This window comes from Thalassophryne amazonica, chromosome 3, assembly GCF_902500255.1.
Source record: "Thalassophryne amazonica chromosome 3, fThaAma1.1, whole genome shotgun sequence".
Taxonomy (NCBI): Eukaryota; Metazoa; Chordata; class Actinopteri; order Batrachoidiformes; family Batrachoididae; genus Thalassophryne; species Thalassophryne amazonica.
Window position 1 is genome coordinate 111,459,831 of NC_047105.1, and position 23,382 is coordinate 111,483,212.

The following is a 23,382-nucleotide window of genomic DNA, read 5'->3' on the forward strand; positions in this document are numbered from 1 at the left end:
GCACCCGGAGGGAACCCATACAAACACAGGGAGAACACAGAAACTCCAGACAGAAAGGGCTCTGTCAGATTTGAACACGAGACAAAAAAAAAAAAAAAATTGTCTAAAAATTTTGGATTTACTGTAAATTCATCAAAAGGTGATGAAAACTGTGACACTATCTGTATTATATTTCACTATATGAAAGCATTTTTCACTCACTCATCTTTAACCACTTACTCTGATTAAGGATCACAGGGGGGCTGGCGCCTATCCCAGTAGTCATAGGGCGTGAGGTGGGCTACACCCTAGACAGGACACCAGTCTGTCACAGTGAAAGAATTGTTGTTCAATATTTTTTTATTTTTTTATTATTATTACTTTTATTTTAAATTGTATTGTTAAAATTCAGAGGTATGATCAACAGGACTGTACAGCTTTTCATATTTTATGAGTTTTCACAAAACTATGATCATCTGACCAAATTTCAGCTTAGACACATCTTTCACATAACTCATTCCAGGCAGTTTTTTAAACATTCTTTTTATTGAACATTTAAAGTATAACAGTCCAGTGCAATACAAATATGAATTATATAAAATATGCAACAAATTCAAAGCACATCCACAGCAATGATCTCAAAAGTCCTTATTAGGTTTGACATTTCACATTTCCCAGGTACTCCAACAATTTGCCAAACTTTGTTGTAAAGAGGTCTTTCTGACCATTAATACCTTTCCAGAGAAATACAGTCTGATATCAAAGATTTCCACAGGTGTATTGAGGGAGGTTCCTCTCCTACCTATTTGGTCGTAACAGCCTTCCGGCCCAACATGAGCAAAAAGTGCACACTATTCTTATGTAATCTTAATGATTCAGGGATACATCCCAATAGACATTAACAGTGGATTAGGTTGTAATTGCTGCTTGATTACCGCACTAACTTCAGCACATACGGTTTGCCAAAACTATTGAATCTTTTCACATTCCCAGAGGCAGTGAAAGCTTGTCCCTAAAGTAGTCTTACATTTTGGGCAGTTTGGAGAGGCCCCTGTTGTATATTTACTGTACATATGTGGAGATATATAAACATTCTTTAAGATGTTCGATTGCAATTATCTGAATCTGTTACATATGGATATTTTTCGAAGGTAAAAGTAAAATTTTCTCCCATACTACAGTGGTCTATTGTTGTTTTCAGCTGAATTTCCTATGATGTCCGTAGGAATAATAGTCCGTTTGTATTCAAATGTTGTAACCTAGAATAGAATTTGGAAACAAAGTGACCCTGCTTAAGACTTTCTATAACAGTCTTTTCTAATTCGTTAAAGTCCTCTTGGAGATTGAAGGTCCCATTTTAGAATGTACATAATGTCTGACCTGAAGGTATTTGTAGAATTCTTTTGTTTGTAGTTTGTGTGTAGTCTGTAAGGACTCAAATGTTTTAAATTTCCCCCCATCCCAATTGTTCCAGGCAGTTTTTATAAGAAAACAATCCTTATGAAGTGCAGACCTCAGATTGCATTCTCACCACAAGTGGACTGCATCATGGGCCACCTGGAATTGGGAGTCCCACCTTTGCTGGTGGACTATGGGCTGCTTGTTTGGATGACAGTTTGAATGTGTGTTCCTTCACACCTCACTAAACAAATCTATAAGGGTGAATGTGCCATGGTCCAACTTAAACTGCCCAAACAGAGCAGGTGTGAAAAGACAGTTCCTGTTTCTGCTCTTGAAAAGTGATATTAACACATTTCAGATCCTGATGCTGTAATGGTCAGAACATGTCAGCTCAGTTTATATGTTAGGTCAATGTGTCATCAGCAAAGTTGAGGTTTCCACAATGACTCTGCTTTATTGATGATAAAACGAAGTAAAACTGAGCATTGGAAAATGAATGCCAAGCAGTGGCTAACAAATACAGATCCACTGTATATGAATGAGGTTACAGTTAGCCACTATGGCAGCATAGCTCTCTGAGCTGTACACCTGCCTGTAACACAACTCACGTAACTCAGAATGATGAGTCCACTACAAAACACAAAAGCTAGTGACTATTAAAGTACAGGCTGGTGTGGCTCTGAGACGCATGGACGCAGTACAATACATGGTGTTTTCGGAATGATTGCGCAAAGTTCATGTCTACTTCACAAAATGAATGTGTGCCACAGACTTCACACATTACAGTGTTTCCTTTACGCACCCCAAACAGGATACACGGGTGGTGCAGTCCAGGACATGCTGGCAGGATTAGATGTCCCTGACCATGGCGAATGTCTCTCAAGCTCAATCCGACTGTTCCAAGTGCTGTTTTGACACCATGAAAATATTTAGGACGCAGTCAGAATGCAGTTAGAGTCCACCTCGACTGCCGTTCGATATTTTTTCACCTCGAACATAGAGAGCATGTGCTCTACAGCCGACTGTGACGACTGTTTGGAGTGCACCCAGAAAGCTGTCATAAGTTTTGGAATGTGGCTCAACTTTGCACAGATGGAGGTGAAATGGTCATTTGGGCTTGGTCTGCCTCTTGTGTGATGGGAATATCATGTGTTCAAAGGTCACATTGACACAACATTTTTCCAGTGTGAAGTGCAAATTAATTTTGGGGTGTGAGATCTCCTTGGAAACACAGAAAACTGCCTTTTTAATCATTATATTTCAAGTAAAAAAAAAATCTATTTCTGCGTAAAGTATTTATTTAGTTTTCAATGCAAAATATTGTGAAGCGAATGTAGTTTGCGGTGGAACTGCCTAGATTTTAAGACCAATGTGTCTGTTCCTCTGTGTCCTGTCTTCACTCTGTAAGATGAGGAAGGGGGATGGGGAACAGTGTTTTTTTGTGTGTCTCACAGCCGCACAGTGCGTTAGTGAGTTTTACAACCATATTTTGAAACTTTTCATTCAAAGTCTACGCTGAGACTCTCTGTGAGTGTCCTCACTGTGGTTAAACAAAAAATGCAGCTGCAGAGCCACAACACATTAACAACAAACACTAAGGCCTTTTTAAATATCCTTAAAATGTCTTTGAGGATAACATGATGTTCCTGATCAGAGACTGCAAACCACGGGCAAATCCAGATGGAAAGATTAAAGGTTGGGGTTAAACCTTTTTCACACTTCTACTTCTGTTTGGGGTTGTAGCTTTAAAATCAGGTTAATTAGGATGAAGGAAGCCAAAAATATAAAAAAATGATTACGGCTCTTGTGTTGAGTAATCTTATCAACAGGGAGGTGATGGTCTAGTGGCTAAACTGTTGGGCTTGAGACCAGAGGATCTTGGTTCAAATCCCAGCCTGACCGGAAAATCACTAAGGGCGCTTGGGCACGGTCCTTACTCTCCTAGTTGCTCCCGGTGTGTAGTGAACACCTTGTGTGGCAGCACCCTGACATCGGACTGAATGTGAGGCATTATTGTAAAGCGCTTTGAGCATCTGATGCAGATGGAAAAGCGCTATATAAATGCATTCCATTTACCATTTAACAAATGATAAAATTAAAGAGATGGTTTGATATTAACAAATTATGATTAAATTTGTCTAAAACTAAATTAATGTTATTTGGAAATTATAAAAAAAGATACAAATTCAGTTAAATATACATCGGGTTGGTAATGGTTGGTAATGAGTATATATGTATGTATATAAGGGGTGGGCGTTTATAAGATTTGCTTCTGCTCACCAGTGTTGCCAGATGTACGATAATTATCGTATTTGTACGATAGTTTTGCCCTCTGTACGATGTACGATCAATAATGGGAAAAAATCCAAAATGTATGATAATTTCAGTTGGTTGCCTAAACACGCATCTCTCTCTGACACCCAAGAATCATTTCGCAGGCGTTGCACTCAGGCGGCATCAAAGACACACCCACCACACACAGGGCTGCTGCTAGCTTTGGCCGGCCCGGGACAAAGTCATTTGAAAGCCCACCCCCTCTCCATACAAAGTAATGAGTTCCCAGTTCGCGGCCCTGCCCCTCCCTCCCTGTGCCCGAGACAACTGACCTGTAGTTTCCCCATTACTATAGGGATATTGTGAATTACTGTTTAAAAATGTGACATAAAATTCTTTGGGAATTAAAAAAAAACTCTAAAATAGCTACGTTGTATGCGTTTTGTTTGTGTACAATAATTTCTCCCAAAATATGATAATTTTGAGGTTTTGGTACGATAGTTGCATATTTCCTATCTGGCAACACTGCTGCTCACCCCCTTTTGGTCACACATGTCACTGTGGCATTGTCTTGTGTATCAGTTTTTTGTTATTGTTGAGTCTGTGTGCCAAATCAATCAATCAATCAATTTTTTATATAGCGCCAAATCACAACAACAGTTGCCCCAAGGCGCTTTATATTGTAGGCAAGGCCATACAATAATTATGTAAAACCCCAACGGTCAAAACGACCCCCTGTGAGCAAGCACTTGGCTACAGTGGGAAGGAAAAACTCCCTTTTAACAGGAAGAAACCTTCAGCAGAACCAGGCTCAGGGAGGGGCAGTCTTCTGCTGGGACTGGTTGGGGCTGAGGGAGAGAACCAGGAAAAAGACATGCTGTGGAGGGGAGCAGAGATCAATCACTAATGATTAAATGCAGAGTGGTGCATACAGAGCAAAAAGAGAAAGAAACAGTGCATCATGGAACCCCCCAGCAGTCTACGTCTATAGCAGCATAACTAGGGATGGTTCAGGGTCCCTGATCCAGCCCTAACTATAAGCTTTAGCAAAAGGAAAGTTTTAAGCCTAATCTTAAAGTAGAGAGGGGTGGTCTGTCTCCCTGATCTGAATTGGGAGCTGGTTCCACAGGAGAGGAGCCTGAAAGCTGGAAGGCTCTACCTCCCATTCTACTCTTACAAACCCTAGGAACTACAAGTAAGCCTGCAGTCTGAGAGCGAAGCGCTCTATTGGGGTGATATGGTACTACGAGGTCCCTAAGATAAGATGGGACCTGATATTCAAAACCTTATAAGTAAGAAGAAGAATTTTAAATTCTATTCTAGAATTAACAGGAAGCCAATGAAGAGAGGCCAATATGGGTGAGATATGCTCTCTCCTTCTAGTCCCCGTCAGTACTCTAGCTGCAGCATTTTGAATTAACTGAAGGCTTTTTAGGGAACTTTTAGGACAACCTGATAATAATGAATTACAATAGTCCAGCCTAGAGGAAATAAATGCATGAATTAGTTTTTCCAGCATCACTCTGAGACAAGACCTTCTGATTTAGAGATATTGTGTAAATGCAAAAAAGCAGTCCTACATATTTGTTTAATATGCGCTTTGAATGACATATCCTGATCAAAAATGACTCCAAGATTTCTCACAGTATTACTAGAGGTCAGGGGTAATGCCATCCAGAGTAAGGATCTGGTTAGACACCATGTTTCTAAGATTTGTGGGGCCAAGTACAATAACTTCAGTTTTATCTGAGTTTAAAAGCAGGAAATTAGAGGTCATCCATGTCTTTATGTCTGTAAGACAATCCTGCAGTTTAGCTAATTGGTGTGTGTCCTCTGGCTTCATGGATAGATAAAGCTGGGTATCATCTGCGTAACAATGAAAATTTAAGCATACCGTCTAATAATACTGCCTAAGGGAAGCATGTATAAAGTGAATAAAATTGGTCCTAGCACAGAACCTTGTGGAACTCAATAATTAACTTTAGTTTGTGAAGAAGATTCCCCATTTACATGAACAAATTGTAATCTATTAGACAAATATGATTCAAACCACCGCAGCGCAGTGCCTTTAATACCTATGGCATGCTCTAATCTCTGTAATAAAATTTTATGGTCAACAGTATCAAAAGCAGCACTGAGGTCTAACAGAACAAGCACAGAGATGAGTCCACTGTCCGAGGCCATAAGAAGATCATTTGTAACCTTCACTAATGCTGTTTCTGTACTATGATGAATTCTAAAAACCTGACTGAAACTCTTCAAATAGACCATTCCTCTGCAGATGATCAGTTAGCTGTTTACAACTACCCTTTCAAGAATTTTTGAGAGAAAAGGAAGGTTGGAGATTGGCCTATAATTAGCTAAGATAGCTGGGTACAGTGATGGCTTTTTAAGTAATGGTTTAATTACTGCCACCTTAAAAGCCTGTGGTACATAGCCAGCTAACAAAGATAGATTGATCATATTTAAGATCGAAGCATTAAATAATGGTAGGGCTTCCTTGAGCAGCCTGGTAGGAATGGGGTCTAATAAACATGTTGATGGTTTGGATGAAGTAACTAATGAAAATAACTCAGACAGAACAATCTGAGAGAAAGAGTCTAACCAAATACCGGCATCACTGAAAGCAGCCAAAGATAACGATACGTCTTTGGGATGGTTATGAGTAATTTTTCTCTAATAGTTAAAATTTTGTTAGCAAAGAAAGTCATGAAGTCATTACTAGTTAAAGTTAATGGAATACTCAGCTCATAGAGCTCTGACTCTTTGTCAGCCTGGCTAGAGTGCTGAAAAGAAACCTGGGGTTGTTCTTATTTTCTTCAATTAGTGATGAGTAGAAAGATGTCCTAGCTTTACGGAGGGCTTTTTTAATAGAGCAAACAGACTCTTTTTCCAGGCTAAGTGAAGATCTTCTAAATTAGTGAGATGCCATTTCCTCTCCAACTTACGGGTTATCTGCTTTAAGCTACGAGTTTGTGAGTTTATACCACGGAGTCAGGCACTTCTGATTTAAAGCTCTCTTTTTAGAGGAGCTACAGCATCCAAAGTTGTCTTCAATGAGGATGTAAAACTATTGACGAGATACTCTATCTCACTTACAGCGTTTAGGTAGCTACTCTGCACTGTGTTGGTATATGGCATTAGAGAACATAAAGAAGGAATCATATCCTTAAACCTAGTTACAGCGCTTTCTGAAAGACTTCTAGTGTAATGAAACTTATTCCCCACTGCTGGGTAGTCCATCAGAGTAAATGTAAATGTTATTAAGAAATGATCAGACAGAAGGGAGTTTTCAGGGAATACTGTTAAGTCTTCTATTCCATACCATAAGTCAGAACAAGATCTAAGATATGATTAAAGTGGTGGGTGGGACTCATTTACTTTTTGAGCAAAGCCAATAGAGTCTAATAATAGATTAAATGCAGTGTTGAGGCTGTCATTCTCAGCATCTGTGTGGATGTTAAAATCGCCCACTATAATTATCTTATCTGAGCTAAGCACTAAGTCAGACAAAAGGTCTGAAAATTCACAGAGAAACTCACAGTAACGACCAGGTGGACGATAGATAATAACAAATAAAACTGGTTTTTGGGACTTCCAATTTGGTATGGACAAGACTAAGAGTCAAGCTTTCAAATGAATTAAAGCTCTGTCTGGGTTTTTGATTAATTAATAAGCTGGAATGGAAGATTGCTGCTAATCCTCCGCCCCGGCCCATGCTACGAGCATTCTGACAGTTAGTGTGACTCGGGGGTGTTGACTCATTTAAACTAACATATTCATCCTGCTGTAACCAGGTTTCTGTAAGGCATAATAAATCAATATGTTGATCAATTATTATATCATTTACCAACAGGGACTTAGAAGAGAGAGACCTAATGTTTAATAGACCACATTTAACTGTTTTAGTCTGTGGTGCAGTTGAAGGTGCTATATTATTTTTTCTTTTTGAATTTTTATGCTTAAATAGATTTTTGCTGGTTATTGGTAGTCTGGGAGCAGGCACCGTCTCTACGGGGATGGGGTAATGAGCGGATGGCAGGGGGAGAGAAACTGCAGAGAGGTGTGTAAGACTACAACTCTGCTTCCTGGTCCCAACCCTGGATAGTCACAGTTTGGAGGATTTAAGAAAATTGGCCAGATTTCTAGAAATGAGAGCTGCTCCATCCAAAGTGGGATGGATGCCGTCTCTCCTAACAAGACCAGGTTTTCCCCAGAAGCTTTGCCAATTATCTATGAAGCCCACCTCATTTTTTGGACACCACTCAGACAGCCAGCAATTCAAGGAGAACATGCAGCTAAACATGTCACTCCCGGTCTGATTGGGGAGGGGCCCAGAGAAAACTACAGAGTCCGACATTGTTTTTGCAAAGTTACACACCGATTTAATGTTAATTTTAGTGACCTCCGATTGGCGTAACCGGGTGTCATTACTGCCGACGTGAATTACAATCTTACCAAATTTACGCTTAGCCTTAGCCAGCAGTTTCAAATTTCCTTCAATGTCGCCTGCTCTGGCCCCCGGAAGACATTGACTATGGTTGCTGGTGTCGCTAACTTCACATTTCGCAAAACAGAGTCGCCAATAACCAGAGTTTGATCCTCGGCGGGGTGTGGTCGTTGAGTGGGGAAAAACGGTTAGAGATGTGAACGGGTTGGCGGGTACACAGGGCTTCTGTTTAGGGCTACGCTTCCTCCTCACAGTCACCCAGTCAGCCTGCTTTCCCGGCTGCTCGGGATCTGCCAGGGGGTAACTAACGGCGGCTAAGCTACCTCAGTCCGCACCGACTACAGGGGCCTGGCTAGCTGTAGATTTTCCACGGTGCGGAGCCGAGTCTCCAATTCGCCCAGCCTGGCCTCCAAAGCTACGAATAAGCTACACTTATTACAAGTACCGTTACTGCTAAAGGAGGCCGAGGAATAACTAAACATTTCACACCCAGAGCAGAAAAGTGCGGGAGAGACAGGAGAAGCCGCCATGCTAAACCGGCTAAGAGCTAGTAGCTACGCTCAGCTAGCGGATTCCTAAAAAACACGCAAAGTGAATAATGTGTAAATAATTTAGAGGTGATTCAGCAGAAGGAGTGCTTTAGTTAAGGCACGTAAAGATTACACTGGGAAACAAATCGTAATCTAGATAACTAGATCAAATAAATTCATTCATTCATTCGAAGGTTGTGATATCAGTTTAGATGAAGGCAAAAAAAAAAAAAAAAGTGAAAATGTGCAAAAGAAAGCACAAATACAACACACATTATCAGTACACATGAATTGGGGGAGGGGGGGATTGGGGTGAGAAAATAGAAAACAAACAAAAACAACAACAACAAAAAAAAATCTGTTGACCTTGAATGGCCCCCAGACACCCTGCCGACAAAACTCCACTTTCACCACAGAGAACCCCCACCCCGCGCCATTTCAGATCCTGGCTTAAGGCTGAAATTTTAATTGGTATCAAATGAAGTATTGCGAAGTACTGTTCACATGATGGTCACATAAGTGTGAAAGGTGGCTGATTAAACCATTTTGTTTCCTGTTGAAATCGTGTGTTCTGTTAACCCAAATTTGCATACTAAAATGCAGGAAATGGCAAGGATAAAAAGGATGTAAGTTAAGGGCCTTTCACATCGCCTGCTCATCAGCGTCAAATAATGCCTCACTTTGCGTCTGACGCAGCGCGTCGGACACGGGATGGGGTAGGGAGTTTTACGTCACACTCTGGCTTTTCCAAAGCCCAAAAAAAGCAGAGCAATTGCCACCTTGGATTTGAGTCTACACCACAACTACAAAAAAAGCTGTTGAAACCAACAGTGGAATGATGTCACCCATCACCCGTCACCCTGCTGGGAGCTTTTTTCAGCAAGTTTTTGGTAGTGACGCCGAGCCGGGATCGATCGGACCAAGACAGTGGGCAGAGCCACCCAGAGCAGATGAGTTCAGGCCTCATTCCTGGGCAGGCAGACACCGTAGCTGGGGTGATGGAGCAGACCCACTCAATCCGAAAATCCTCACTTTTGGATATATGCAAACACCCAGTTTGAGCAAAGGAGTTTAATTCTGCATATTTGTCTGAGGTGAGAACAATTTAAAAATAAAATGTGATGGTAGCTTAGCATTTTAGCTGCAATCAAAGTTGAGCTGAGGTGAACGTTTTAATTGTAAATGGCTCAGTCTATTTTTTATTTTTACCAAATAAAGCTACAGGGTTTTTTTTTTATTATTGTTACTTCTGAGATTACAAAAACAAAAAAACCCCTCAACTTTAAATAACTTAGATTTGTTTTTAGGTGCGTTTTTTTTTCTTGATATTTTAAGAATTTCTTTTTTTTAAACTTGTCCACATCAAGAACATTTCAAAATTTGCTGTGCAGACAACTTAAATACAGATTCACTTCAAAAACTTCCAGTGATGGAGGTGAACACCAACACCCAAAGTCCAGAGGGGAAAGAGCAAACATCTCTGCTCTTCAAAATGTGAGGATGTGTCTTCAAAAAAACTCCACCAAGAGGTCGAAGCTGCAGAGGAGACCTTCATCTGGTTAAATGTCCCGAGAGTCCAGCTCACCTGTCATGTCTGACGACCAACACCTGCTGCAACTATTTATTATTTAGAAAAGCTGTTTCCTTTCATATTTTAACATTAAATGAATGAATCATTAAACATGCCCAAGAATTCAAAGTTCAGTCAAACAGACATTTGCACAGGTTGAAGAAGCCCCGCTCCTGTTGTGCACAATTTTAGAACATTGACAATCACTAGTCAAATTAATATTTTAGAAATTACTCTGTCCTGATCGCAATATTAAAAGCTATCACATACTCTGAAGATGTAATTAAAAGATGAAATGTCTCAATTAAAAAATGATTTAATCATGAGGTTTATGTTACATTGAGAATCCCAATTAACAGACACAATGCAGTCATTGTTAAATCATGTCTGTTGCATTTATAGTAAACATTTTTTATTTTTTCACGGAATCTCTTTTCCTGGTTGAAATGCAGATATAATAATCTGCCAGAGTTAAAAAGTACACATTAATTCCATGCTGTTTATTTGTCTAAAAATAAAAGTTTAAGGTTTAAGGTTTCAAGAAATCTCATCTGAAACAACAGGCAAATTATGGACTTAGATTAAGGATTTCTAAAGAATCTTTTACTTTTTACTACTTTAATTACAACTGTTCTTATGTAAGAATTTTTTTGTTGTTAGTTTTTTACAGTAGTCAAAAATAAATTGAGGTAAAAAACATTGCAAAGATTTTCTTCAGAAACTGCTATGTATAAATTAGCAGTTCTGTGACACATTTCTGCACTGTCGTCTTCCGTGTTTTGGCCTGATGCCGAGGTTTCAATTGGACGGCACGAGGCCATGTCACAGTGTGCAGCGGCGAAAGTTAGATTAGGCTCCCGGCGCATTAAAATGCAAAGTATCTCATTGAAAATAATGTTTTTTAGAGAGATCTGAAATGTGTTGTCTGAACGTGTGCAGTGTGAAAGGCCCTTTAAAAAACTTTCTGGGTAAGCATGCCCCCAGACCCTCTAGCTTCCTCTTTTTCAATTTGCCAATCACACACCTATTAGTTGTAAAGATTACATAATTGCGATTTTGTGTCACAGTGACTTGATTTTAAAGTCGCTCTGCTCAAACAGACTGTGAAAAAATGCTTCTGAGTGTGTGCTGATACAGTCTATGATCAGGACCTGAATGAACTCGGATCAGTGAGAATGAACACATTTATCCAGAAAGGGTTTGGAAATTATTCTTTTCACAGACCATGGTGACATTTTTGTCCCCTCACTCAGGAATTTTTTTTAAAGAGTTTGTCAGTCATAAAGGCTCGTGGGGGTTGGACACAATGCTGGCTTCAGGAGGGTTGGTTGGCTTTAGAGCGTAATGTCGGGCTGAGCAGAGTTCGGTGCACAAAAGGCAGGCAGACATAAGCCACAGAGTCCTTAACATGAGGCTGAGACAGGATCCGAAAAAAACAGGCAAACAGGTCAGTACACAGGCTAATAAAAATACTCTGAAAACAAATAAGGCTTGAAAGCTGCACATGGCACAACAAGTCGCAACATGGTGAAGGGAACAGTGTGGCTTAATAAGAGGAGGTGATTAGGAAGGAAAAAACCGAACAGTGTGGAGGGCTGAAGGGCGGGCAGGCTGAGAGAGAGGACAGAACAGGAAACGCCCAACACAAAGCATACAGCACCAGACAAGAAAAATCCCACCCCAAAAGCCAAGCAAAAATAACAGAGACACCAAAGAAAAACCACAATATCTGACAGACCCCTATCATGACAGAGCTAAAGTTAGGCAGCACAGTGACTTAGTGGTTAGCACTGTTCCTCACAGCAAGAAGTTCATGGGATTGATTCCCACCTGTGGTCTTTCTGTGTGGAGTTTGCGTGTTCTCCCGTGTGTACGTGGGTTCCCTCCGGGTGCATCACGTTTGCATGGGTTCTCTCCAGGTGCTCCGGCTTCCTCCCACTTCCAAAGACATGCAGGTTAGGTGGCCTGGAAACTTTAATTGTCTGTAGGTGTGTGTGCACAGGTGTGAATGTGTTTATTTTTCTATATGTGGCCCTGTGACAGACTGGCATCCTGTCGAGGGTGTACCCTCACGCCCTGTGACTGATGGGATAGGCTCCACCCCGTTACCCTTAATTGCAGTAAGCGGGTATGGAAAATGGATGGCTGGAGTTAAAGTTATAAATTCAGATGAGTTTTACATGTTTTCCTCTTTTGTATTTTTCATGGTTTTGACAGAGGCATTTTGTTTTTATTCACAGATACTGTTGATGTTCAGTTCTTTGTAAAAATGAAAGTGTTTTGCCCCAGTTGATGGCTGTAAACTAATGGAAAGCATGAAACAGTTAAATTCTGAGTCTTGATTTACGTAGGTGCCCTATAGGGCACCACAGTCTCGTTTGAACCCTGTGTGATGAATGGATTTGACCACGTATGGGGACCTGCACTCCAGTGTGCAATATATACACACAACATAACTTCACATGAATAAATGGTGAACTGTTTTGTTTTCGGCTGCAATCACCGAAGCAGTCACAAAAAGGTTTTTTTTTTCGGTTCCCAGTGGAGAAGAAAAGGCGAGGCAGTTAGGAGATGTGTCAGTAAGTGTTAGCTTACACAGCTAACCAGAGAAGCTTTGTTCTCTCGCTTGCAAAACCACCTCGACACGTTTGTGCTCCGAGTCATAAACAATCCGCAACATGTCCACTTTTCACCACATCGTCACTTTTTCTTTGCATTTTCACTTTGTTTGCATGTCATTTGCCCAAAAATCCATTGAAAATGCCATAGTTGGTTCCCGGAAGTAGAGAAATTACATCATATGCATCATATTTTAACCCTTTAGCACCAGCCCTCAAAAGAGACTGCGCTGCCCAATTGGCTCAATAATATCTTAGTTCAATCTTACCTCTTTCATTCTCACTGATACGGTGCTTTTGGAAAGTATTCACAGCACTTCACTTTTTCAACATTTCGTTGTTACAGCCTTACTTCAAAATTGATTAAATTCATTGTTCCCCCAGGATTCTACTCACAACACCCCATAATGACAACACTGCTTTTTTGTATTTTGCAAAATTATGATGAAAAAAAAACCTAAGAATTCACATGCACATAAATGTTCACAGCCTTTGCTCCATACATTGTTGATGGACCTTTGGCAGAAATTCCAGCCTCAAGTCTTCTTGAATATGATGTCACAAGCTTGGTGCACCTATCTTTGGGCAGTTTTGCCCATTCCTCTTTGCAGCACCTCTCAAGCTCCATCAGGTTGGATGAGTAGCGTCAGTGCACAGACATTTTCAGATCCCTCCAGAGATGGTCAATCAAATTCAGGTCTGGGCTCTGGCTCAGTCACTCACGGACATTCACAGAGTTGTCCTGAAGCCACTCCTTTGATATCTTGGCTGTGTGCTTAGGGTCATTATGCTGCTGAAAGATGAACTGTCATCCCAGTCTGAAGTCAAGAGCGCCCTGGAGCAGGTTTTCATCCAGGATGTCTCTCTGCATTCATCTTTCCCTCAATCCTGACCAGTCTCCCAGTTCCTGCTGCTGAAAAACTTCCCCACAGCATGATGCTGCCACCACCATGCTTTACTGTAGGGATGGTGCCTGGTTTCTTCCAAACATGACGCCTAGTATTCACTTCAAAGAGTTCAATCGTTGTCTCATCAGACCAGAGAATTTTGTTTCTCATGGTCTGAGAGTCCTTCAGGTGCATTTTAGCAAACTCCAGGTGGGCTGCCATGTGCCTTTAACTAAGGAGTGGCTTCTGTCTGGCCACTCTACCATCAGGCCTGATTGGTGGATTGCTGCAGAGATGGTTGTCCTTCTGGAAGGTTCTCCTCTCTCCACAGAGGAATGCTGGAGCTCTGACAGAGTGACCATCAGGTTCTTGGTCAACTCCCTGACTAAGGCCCTTCTCCCTGATTGCTCAGTTTAGATGGTCAGCCAGCTCTAGGAAGAGTCCTGGTGAATCCGAACTTCTATGTACACATGATGGAGGCCACTGTGCTCATTTGGGACCTTCAAAACAGCAGAAATGTTTCTGTACTGTTCCTCAGATTTGAGCCTTGAGACTATCCTGTCTGAGAGGGCTACAGACAATTCCTTTGACTTCATGCTTGGTTTGTGCTCTGACATGCACTGTCAACTGTGGGAGTTTGTATGTAGACAGATGTGTGTCTTTCCAAATCATATCCAATCAACTGAATTTACCCCAGGTGGACTCCAGTTAAGTTGTAGAAACATCTCAAGGATGATCAGTGGAAACAGGATGCACTTGAGCTCAATTTTGAGCTTCATGGCAAAGGCTGTGAATAAATATGTACATGTGATATCTTAGTTTTTTTTATTATTATTATTTAATAAATTTGAAAAAAATCTCATTAACTTACTCACTCCCAATTAAGGGTTGCAGGGGGCTGGAGCATTTCCCAGCAGACTTAGGGTGTGAGGCAGGGTACACCCTGGACAAAACGCCAGTCTGTTGAAAGTCCACATATAGACCAACAAACACATTCACACCCACATGCACACCTACGGACAATTTAAAGTTTCCAATGCACCTAACCTGCATGTCTTTGGATTTCGGAGGAAGCTGGAGCACCTGGAGAACACACAGAACACAGTGTGAACATGCAAACTGCACACAGAAAGGCCACAGGTGGTACTCAATTCCGTGACCTTCTTGCTGTGAGGCAACAGTGCTAACCAGAAAGCCACCATGCTGTCCTGCAAAATCTCAAAAAACAAAATTCACCTTGTCATTATGGGGTATTGTGTGTGGAATTTTGATGAAAAAAGAATTTAATCCATTTTGGAATAAGGCTGTAACATAACAAAATGTGGATAAAGTGAAGCTCTGTACATGATAAAGCAGCGCTGACATGCAATTTTAAAATGGATTATTTTTCCTCATATCATGTAGAACCTTATTGTTTCGAATCTATACAGTTATGAATGACAAATTTATGTTCAATTAGTTTTCATGCATTGCTGCGCAGTTTCAAATTTTACATAATTGTGTCCTCACTGACATTTTCATTGGTGACAGGTCTGGACTGCAGGCAGGCCAGTCTCGTACCCACACTCTTTTACTACGAAGCCACACTGTTGAAGAATGTGGCTTGGCATTGTCTTGCTGAAATAAGCAGGGACGTCCCTGAAAAAGACGTTGCTTGGATGGCAGCATGTGTTGCTCTAAAACCTGGATGTACCTTTCAGCATTGATGGTGCCATCACAGATGTGTAAGTTGCCCATGTCATGGGCACTAACACACCCCCATACCATCACAGAAGCTGGATTTTGAACTTTGCGCTGGTAACAATCTGGATGGTGTTTTTCCTTTTTTGTCCGGAGGACACAACATCCCTGATTTCCGAAAACAATTTCAAATGTGGACTCATCAGACTTCACACTTTTCCACTTTGCGTCTGTTCATTTCATATGAGCTCGGGCCCAGAGAAGGTGGCGGCGGTTCTGAATGTTGTTGATGTATGTTTTTGCTTTGCATGGTAGAGTTTTAACTTGCACTTGTAGATATAGTGACAAACTGTGTTAACTGACAATGGTTTTCTGAAAGGTTCCTGAGCCCACGTGGTAAGATCCTTTAGACAATGTTGTTGGTTTTTAATGCAGTGGCGCCTGAGGGATTGAAGGTCACGGGCATTCAATGTTGGTTTTTGGCATTGCCGCTTATGTGTAAGAAGTTCTCCAGATTCTCTGAATCTTCTGATTATATTATGGACTGTAGATGATGAATTGACAGCTTGATGCTCTCTTCTGTATGGAAGCGTACTACATTCACTGGATAAAAAACAAAACAAAAAAAACACCTGATCTCATAATTACGAGATCAGGATCTTATAATTATGAGCTCAGATGAGGTGCCACATTGACCACTGCTTCGCTCAGAAGCACATACTGCACATCCACAAAGAAAACGTCTTCATGCAATTCCATTACTTCCAGTCCCTGAGTAAAGACAAGCGTAAGAATTCCTGAGTCATAAACAAAAATGGGCCGATTTGTAAACTCCAAAGGTGCACTGTGATTGGACACAATGTCTGGATTTTCCACTAAGGTCTTCCTGGACTCTCTCTCTCTCTCTCTTGCAATGTCACTCACCCCTCACCCTGCCTCTCATGACCTTTCCCCACCCCAGATATAGCTCTATGGTCACACTGTGGTCCACACGTGTTGCCAATCAGACAGTACTGTACATGACGGACTCTCTGAACCGTGTGATCAGGTGTCAAGTGCCCTGATGTGCAGCAGACCGTCTGGCTGCTGCACACAGCGATGGGGTGGACAGTCCTGTGTGGATGATCCCTGACGAATCAGTGTTTTGGATATGACTCTTTAGATCCCTACTGCTGGTCCACATGAGGCTGGAATTTATACACGCATCCGCCACATACGTGTGTGGTGATTACATGTGTGACAGGCACATATATAAACCCCGGCCCGATCTGAACTGGCAGTAAGGATCCAAACAGTCATATCATATATATATATATTTTTTTTTCCAGCTTGCACTCAGCCGAGACGGACGCACTTTTCTCTTCTCCCTCCCTCCTTATCTTTCCTGCATCTGTGGCGTGTTGTCTGTGTGGCTGCAGCTTTGCTTTTCTGGAAAACAACAAAAATGGATCTGTTAAAGTGGTCTCTGAACGCAATTGACACTATTTTTTCTACAAGACATTCAGGGGCAGAGAACCCGACCTGTCCTGCCGGGACACATGTGATGGGTTACGTGATGGACTCGTGGAGGAGATGGCAGGTCATGTGCCTTTACATGCTTTCTGTGGAGGACGTCAAAGATGTGTATATATTTGGCTTGGTGGTGACTGGCTTTCTGCTGTGTGGAGCGGGCATGGCGCTGGTTTACCGGAAAATCAAGAAAGTGGAGGCAGCTTTGATTGGGCCTTCCAGGCTGCCCTACATGATTGATTAGATTGGGAAGGCAGTGGCTGCGCAGTCGGCGGGTGTTAACCGCACGCTGGAAAACATCTCGGGCAGGATTGCAGCTCTGGAAACCCGCTTTGACCGTCTGTGAAGACCACATTCTACATTCAGATGCATTGAGAGCCACTCTGTTCTCAGAACTGTGGAATCTTTCAGGCGTCTGCTAATCTGGATATTCATTTGGCCTCCCCAAACACAGCTGCACTTCAAGGCCGCTGTGATAAAAAACCTCCTCAAGAAGATCAACACTTAAGCCTCGCTCCCTGGTCATCTCCCTCCCCTCAGCTTCTCCAGGTCTGATGTTGACTGTGGACAGTGGACTGCTCAGGGCTGAGCCCCTCCCCTCCAGGATTGTCGGACAAGGCCGTTGACGGTGCCAAATAGGCTGCCTCTGGAGTGTTCTGATAAACTGGACCTTCAAATCTCGGTTGTCGTCCTGCGTCTTTGTTTTGTCTGTGTGATTATTGTTTTTCTGTGCTGATGGGGATTTTTTTTCCTCATTGCTGCTGTGTAACGCAGCGGCTATGAGGGTTTTTTTTTTCTCATTTTTCCCTCGTGTTTGCTTTTCAATATATGTTTATGGACCGGGCCAGCCTATGTGTGATGTGTGTTATGTGTGTGTCTTTTGTTATGGGTTGGTTTTGGTTTGCTCAGCCCAGCTGTTGACCAAGGCAGGGATGTACATCTGGAGCTGGTCCCCGGGCGCCTAATGGCGACTTCTGCTCCTACTGGCAATTAGGATGGGTTAAATGCAGTAGACACATTTCATTGTGCAGGGAACATGTTCTGTTGTGCATATGACAATAAAATTCCTTTCAATCCTTGAATCCTTTGAATTCTTGAATCCTTGAATATCCAAAAGCTTCAATTCGACAGGGATCTTCCACACAGGACTGTCCGCCCCCATTGCCACTTGCAGCTGCCGTACAGTGGGAAGGTCCGCTGCACTTCTGAAATTTTAAAGGAGGCCAATTTGAGATTGTGTGCATCTTTACCTTCTGGAGACAGTGAAATGAGAGAATAACCTGTATAGTCTCAATTTGGCATCACGCAGCTCATAGTTGTCTAAGTGAAATAAATGAAACATTTGAGGTCTTGCTTTCATTTTTTTTCCTCTGGGGATTCATATTTTTTGTCTTACCATATTTATTTGATATTTGTTGAAAAAACAATACATCACACTGTTTATTTAAATTTCTAATGTTCACTATTCTTTACATATTTTGAATATTTTACTGTTTTCTTTTTTTGTGATTTTTACATTATCTTAGTGTATCAGTTATACTGATTATACAAATTTTAATTGCTTTATTCAGTGTGTATTGATTGCCCCCCACTGCTTTTATGTAGCTTTTAATTTTTAATAAAGACTACAAACTTTAGTTAAAAAGCAGTTTCCTTGATCTGTTTAACCACAAAAATCTCAAAGGTGAAGATGTACCAGCATATCTTTTGGTCTCAAGTCCATCGCTTTAAGCTTTAGAGCCATCATCTCCTCCACCATGAACCTTTCTGGTTCATGTATTTTATTATTATTATTTTGCACAGCATTTTCCCCCAACAACATACATTCTCAGAATGATTATTCATTCATTTTCTATACCAGTTTGTTCTAATTAAGGGTCAGCCTATCCTAGCAGTCAATGGGTGAGAGGTGGGGTACACCGTGGACAGTCCATCGCAGGATTGACACATGTAGACTAGGGTGGTCCAAGAGATAATAGGAGAAAATAAAGTTTATTATAACCCAACTCCACAAGTTTAAAAATGTTCTATCTCATGAAAAACACATGCAGTGCCAAAATTAGGCAGATTGACACGTTTAGAGGTCACTCAAAGCGACACAATTTTGCCCCCTACTTAAATTGTCTGGTAAATTGTCCAAAAAAACATTGCTACTGTGAAGTAACAAATATGTCTTTACTGCTAATGATTTCACTTGAATGTACGATTTTTGCATAAAAAGTGTTAGTAGCTAATGTATAACCATTTGTTATCTACTTCTATTATTATTTAAAGAGTCTTTGCTGTATAGTAACAGAACGACCGTGTGTAATCTGCACATTGTTTACAAGTATAATGTAAATTTGTTCTACAGTTCTGACTTTGGAACTTGATTATTATGTAGTTATAATCCTTAGTACCTGTCATCTTACTGTTTGTATGTAATAGATAAAGATAAAATGGCCAAAAGTAGAAGGAGTGCAGCTGAGGTTTGGCTGTTAGGTAAAGGATCAGACCAACTGTCTGGGTCCCATCTTCCAAGTAATAGAGATGTTCTTTGCACGTCTTTGCTCTCTGAAGAGGTGCCAAAGCTGAGAGGCCATTCAAAGATTCCTCATACAAACAGAAGACAGACATCTTCACTGACTGTGTGTTTTATGTGTCACGTTATATTTCTCTGCATGCTAAAATGTGGGAACACACAGTTGAGGCACTGATATGAACATTAAAACAAATTCAATGGACTGTTTGACAAAAGGGAGAAGTCACTGGAGTTTTTCCTCACACAAGAGCACACAGTAGAAGCAACCACAACTGCAAAACTCCAATCGATTGAAGACAAAACACCCCAAATTATTGGGGGCTATTCAAATGGGCCAACTAGTAACAAATCACTCCTGAAAACGATCTTTGGCTTTTCACGTGAGTTAAATCTGCCCAACAATTGGATTCTGGAAAACCATGTGACGGGTGAACCAATTTTGATTGACACTCACATTGCGCACATCATCACACAGCTTCTATGAGGAGTACAAAGATGGCCGATGGTTGGCTCGAAGTCCGCGGAGTTAACTTTTCAGCAAAAAAAAGTATGTTTCTGTCTCATAATCATTAAAAAGTATTTAGAATTTAGTAAAGCTTGGTCTTAGCCATCTGTATATGACGGCTGTTGGCTCCAGAGGGTTAAACAATAAAGCCCTTGAATACTCTACTCACCTTTGGCAAATCCATTGAATCATTGATTTCACAACTTCATATATTTCCAAGCAATGGTTTGACTGACAAAGCCGAGAGAGAGCTTCATCACATGGCACTGAAAGTGCTTCTTATGCAAGATTGTGCAATCTGTACCTGTGGAAGGGCATTCCACGCTTCACACAGAGCGCAAAATGACGCTGTGGAGTTGCTGGGCTCAGCCGCTGTCACTCAAAGCAACCACCCCCTAATATACATAACTTTATGGCTTTAAACGTCTCAAACTAGAAGTAGAAAACATGCCCCACCCCCACCGTATAGTTGTCATGGACGAGGAAAAGTTTCTCGAGAGACAACAAAAATTTTTTTTTGTACCATGACTGTAAACATGCTTATTTTTTAATTTAATTAACAAGGTTAGTCCATGGAGATCGAGACTCTGTTTTGCAAGGGAGACCGGGGCAATGATAAAGTTTTCAGTCACCTAGCCTGCATGTCTTAAAAGTGGAAGCCGGAGCACCTGGAGAAAACCCACGCAAACACGGGAGAACCATGCAAACTCCACACAGAAATGCCACAGGTGGGAATCGATCCATGACCTTCTTGCTTTGAGGAAACAGTGCTAACCACTAAGCCACTGTGCTGCCCAAAAAGTTGCTCTAAAGTTGCACATTTTATCAATGACAAATAGTAAAAGAGACAACCAGTGGAGTCTCTGTGAGCACCCTGGATTGCAAATAAGTTTATTTATTCATTTCCTATACCCACTTACTTAATCAAGGTTATGGGGGCTGGAGCCTATCCCAGCAGTCACATGGCATGAGACAGGAGACACCCTGGACAGGACGCCAGTCTATCGCAGGTCCACATGGAGACAGACAAAGACAGCCACATCCTCATGCACGCCTATGGTCAATTTTAAAGTTGCCAATTAACCCTAACATGCATGTCTTTGGAAGTCGGAGGAAGCCGGAGCACCTGGAGGGAAACCCACATGAAATCCACACAGAAAAAGACCAGGCGGGAAGCAAACCCAAAACTTTCATGTAGTGATGCACAGGGCAAAGCAGTAAGCTACCAATTCATCCACAATAAAATTTACTGATTTAAAATTTGATCCCTGAAGTCAGGGTTCTCAATTCGGTCCTCAAGGACCCCTGAACCTGCACATTTTCCTCTCATTCCTGCTCTGCTACAAGCTGATTTGCTAATTCAGGTGCACAGTCAATCACTCCTAACATGCACTAGGGAGAGATGGAAAAAAGGTTCAGGGGTCCTTGAGGAACAGTTTAAGAACCCCTGCCCTAAGTGACAATTTACACATAATATGGGGGGGGGTAGGTGGAAGTTGGACAACTTTGTAAAGGTTTAAGCATAGCAAGTGGGGGTAGTGTGATGTCATATCAAATCAGGATTACATTCAAGGGATCCTGTCATTTGGGCTAACCAATCCAGTCAATGGTTTTGAACCTGTGGGAACATATAAACTCCACACAGAAAGGACCAGGTTGGAAGCAAACCTGGGTCCTCTCATTGTGAGACAATCATCTAACCACTAATCCACATGTAGCGCCGTCAAACATTCAACAAAGGAGGACAATTAGCGCATGTACAGAACAATTAACTTGTGTGAGTGTTTACCGAAGCTTTACAACTAAAAATGATAATTGTTAACAGTGAGAGAATCCCATTTTCATAAGTTGATTGAATTGATTTAACCTCGCCCTGAATCAGTACAACCTCTAAGCTCTTGTATACAGGGACAAATAATAATCCCCTGACCCATATCGGACTTGTCAGACCTGTGGTCTAAAACACAGATTCCGGCTTTCAAACAGTCCAGCACTGTGGGTTTTACGACTTGAGGTCGTGAGAACACCAGGTACACATTATAACTCTGGGGTAGGTTTAGATTCCATTAATCTGAACCATATATCCTTATTTTTGCAATTGGCTCAGACAGGCAGTGAGCTGCAAGAAAGCCAACTGGGAAATACACCCCATCATGCCGTGCACATGTCTGGAGCTTTCAGTCAAGCCGCCAGTGACTGCAATCATAAAACACCTATAACTGACAAATGAATTGTTTAATTAGCTGAGCTAACTGTACTGCTTGTAAGATCAGTGGCTGTTTTCCCTGTAAGACTTAATCTGGACATGGGAATAAAACAGTGACTGATATGAAGCCTGGAGGTTTCACCTCACTGTGGGTCGAGGCATTTTAAGTCTACTTGTCTGCACGGAATACCAAGTGGCTGCTCGGAAAACCTTTGTTGTGCCATGAAGAGGAATACGGGTATTGACTTAGATCCCATTGATAGCTTGTGGGCTGTGGCTACACACCATATACTGCAGCTCTCAAAAGCTTTCTGCAGTGGAATGCATGGACCAACATTCCTTTCAGCACATGCATTATCGTCTCAGCACCATCCCTTCATAATGGCACTGTCAGGAGATCCTAAAAGCCTTTTAAAGTGGTGATATTTTTTCAGTATACTGATAAATTGATTCAATTGAATTCTTACTATGCAGAAAAAACAGTAAATGTATATTTTTAAAAGGGTCACATTGTGCAGAATTAGTTTTTGTCTTTTTCAACAATATATGGTGTAGGTTTTCGAAGAAACACTGTCAAAGTCCCACAGTTGTACTGCTAGAAAGTACCATTCAAAAGTAAACTTGTGTCATGCACAGTCTTGCTCCAGATTATTTTAGCAACAGAAATTATGTTTTAGAATTTTAATATGAAGTTGGACACAGAATCACTTTAATTCAAGAAAACCGAAAACAACAATGAAGATCTAGGCTGTCATGTGTCCTCTGGCAAACTGTACCTAAAATGTAATATCTTCTTTATAATAAAACCATTCCTCTACAACAACTCCACCATCCCTGGTTCTCAAGACCAGGCACCTAAGTGGCTCTACTCTACTCTTTTCTACTCTTCTATTTTACTCTTCCTTTTAGATATACCTTAGTATACTAGCATAGTTTCCACCTTGGAATTGGAATATAATATATAAGATATAACTTACTGATTTTTCATGAAGATGTTTAAACATTTGCAACAGACCAAAAGTTGCACTAAGCCCAGTTTTTCACCACGGAAGCCTATAATTGTTTTCAAAGTAGTCTGGGTGTCTTGGTGGCTTTCCCAAACTTGTCTCCTACTTGTTCAGTTGCTCAGTTTTGAGGAACTGCCTACTCAACATATATATATATATATATATTATATATTATATATATATTATATATATATATATATATATATATATATATATATATATATATATATATATATATAATATAT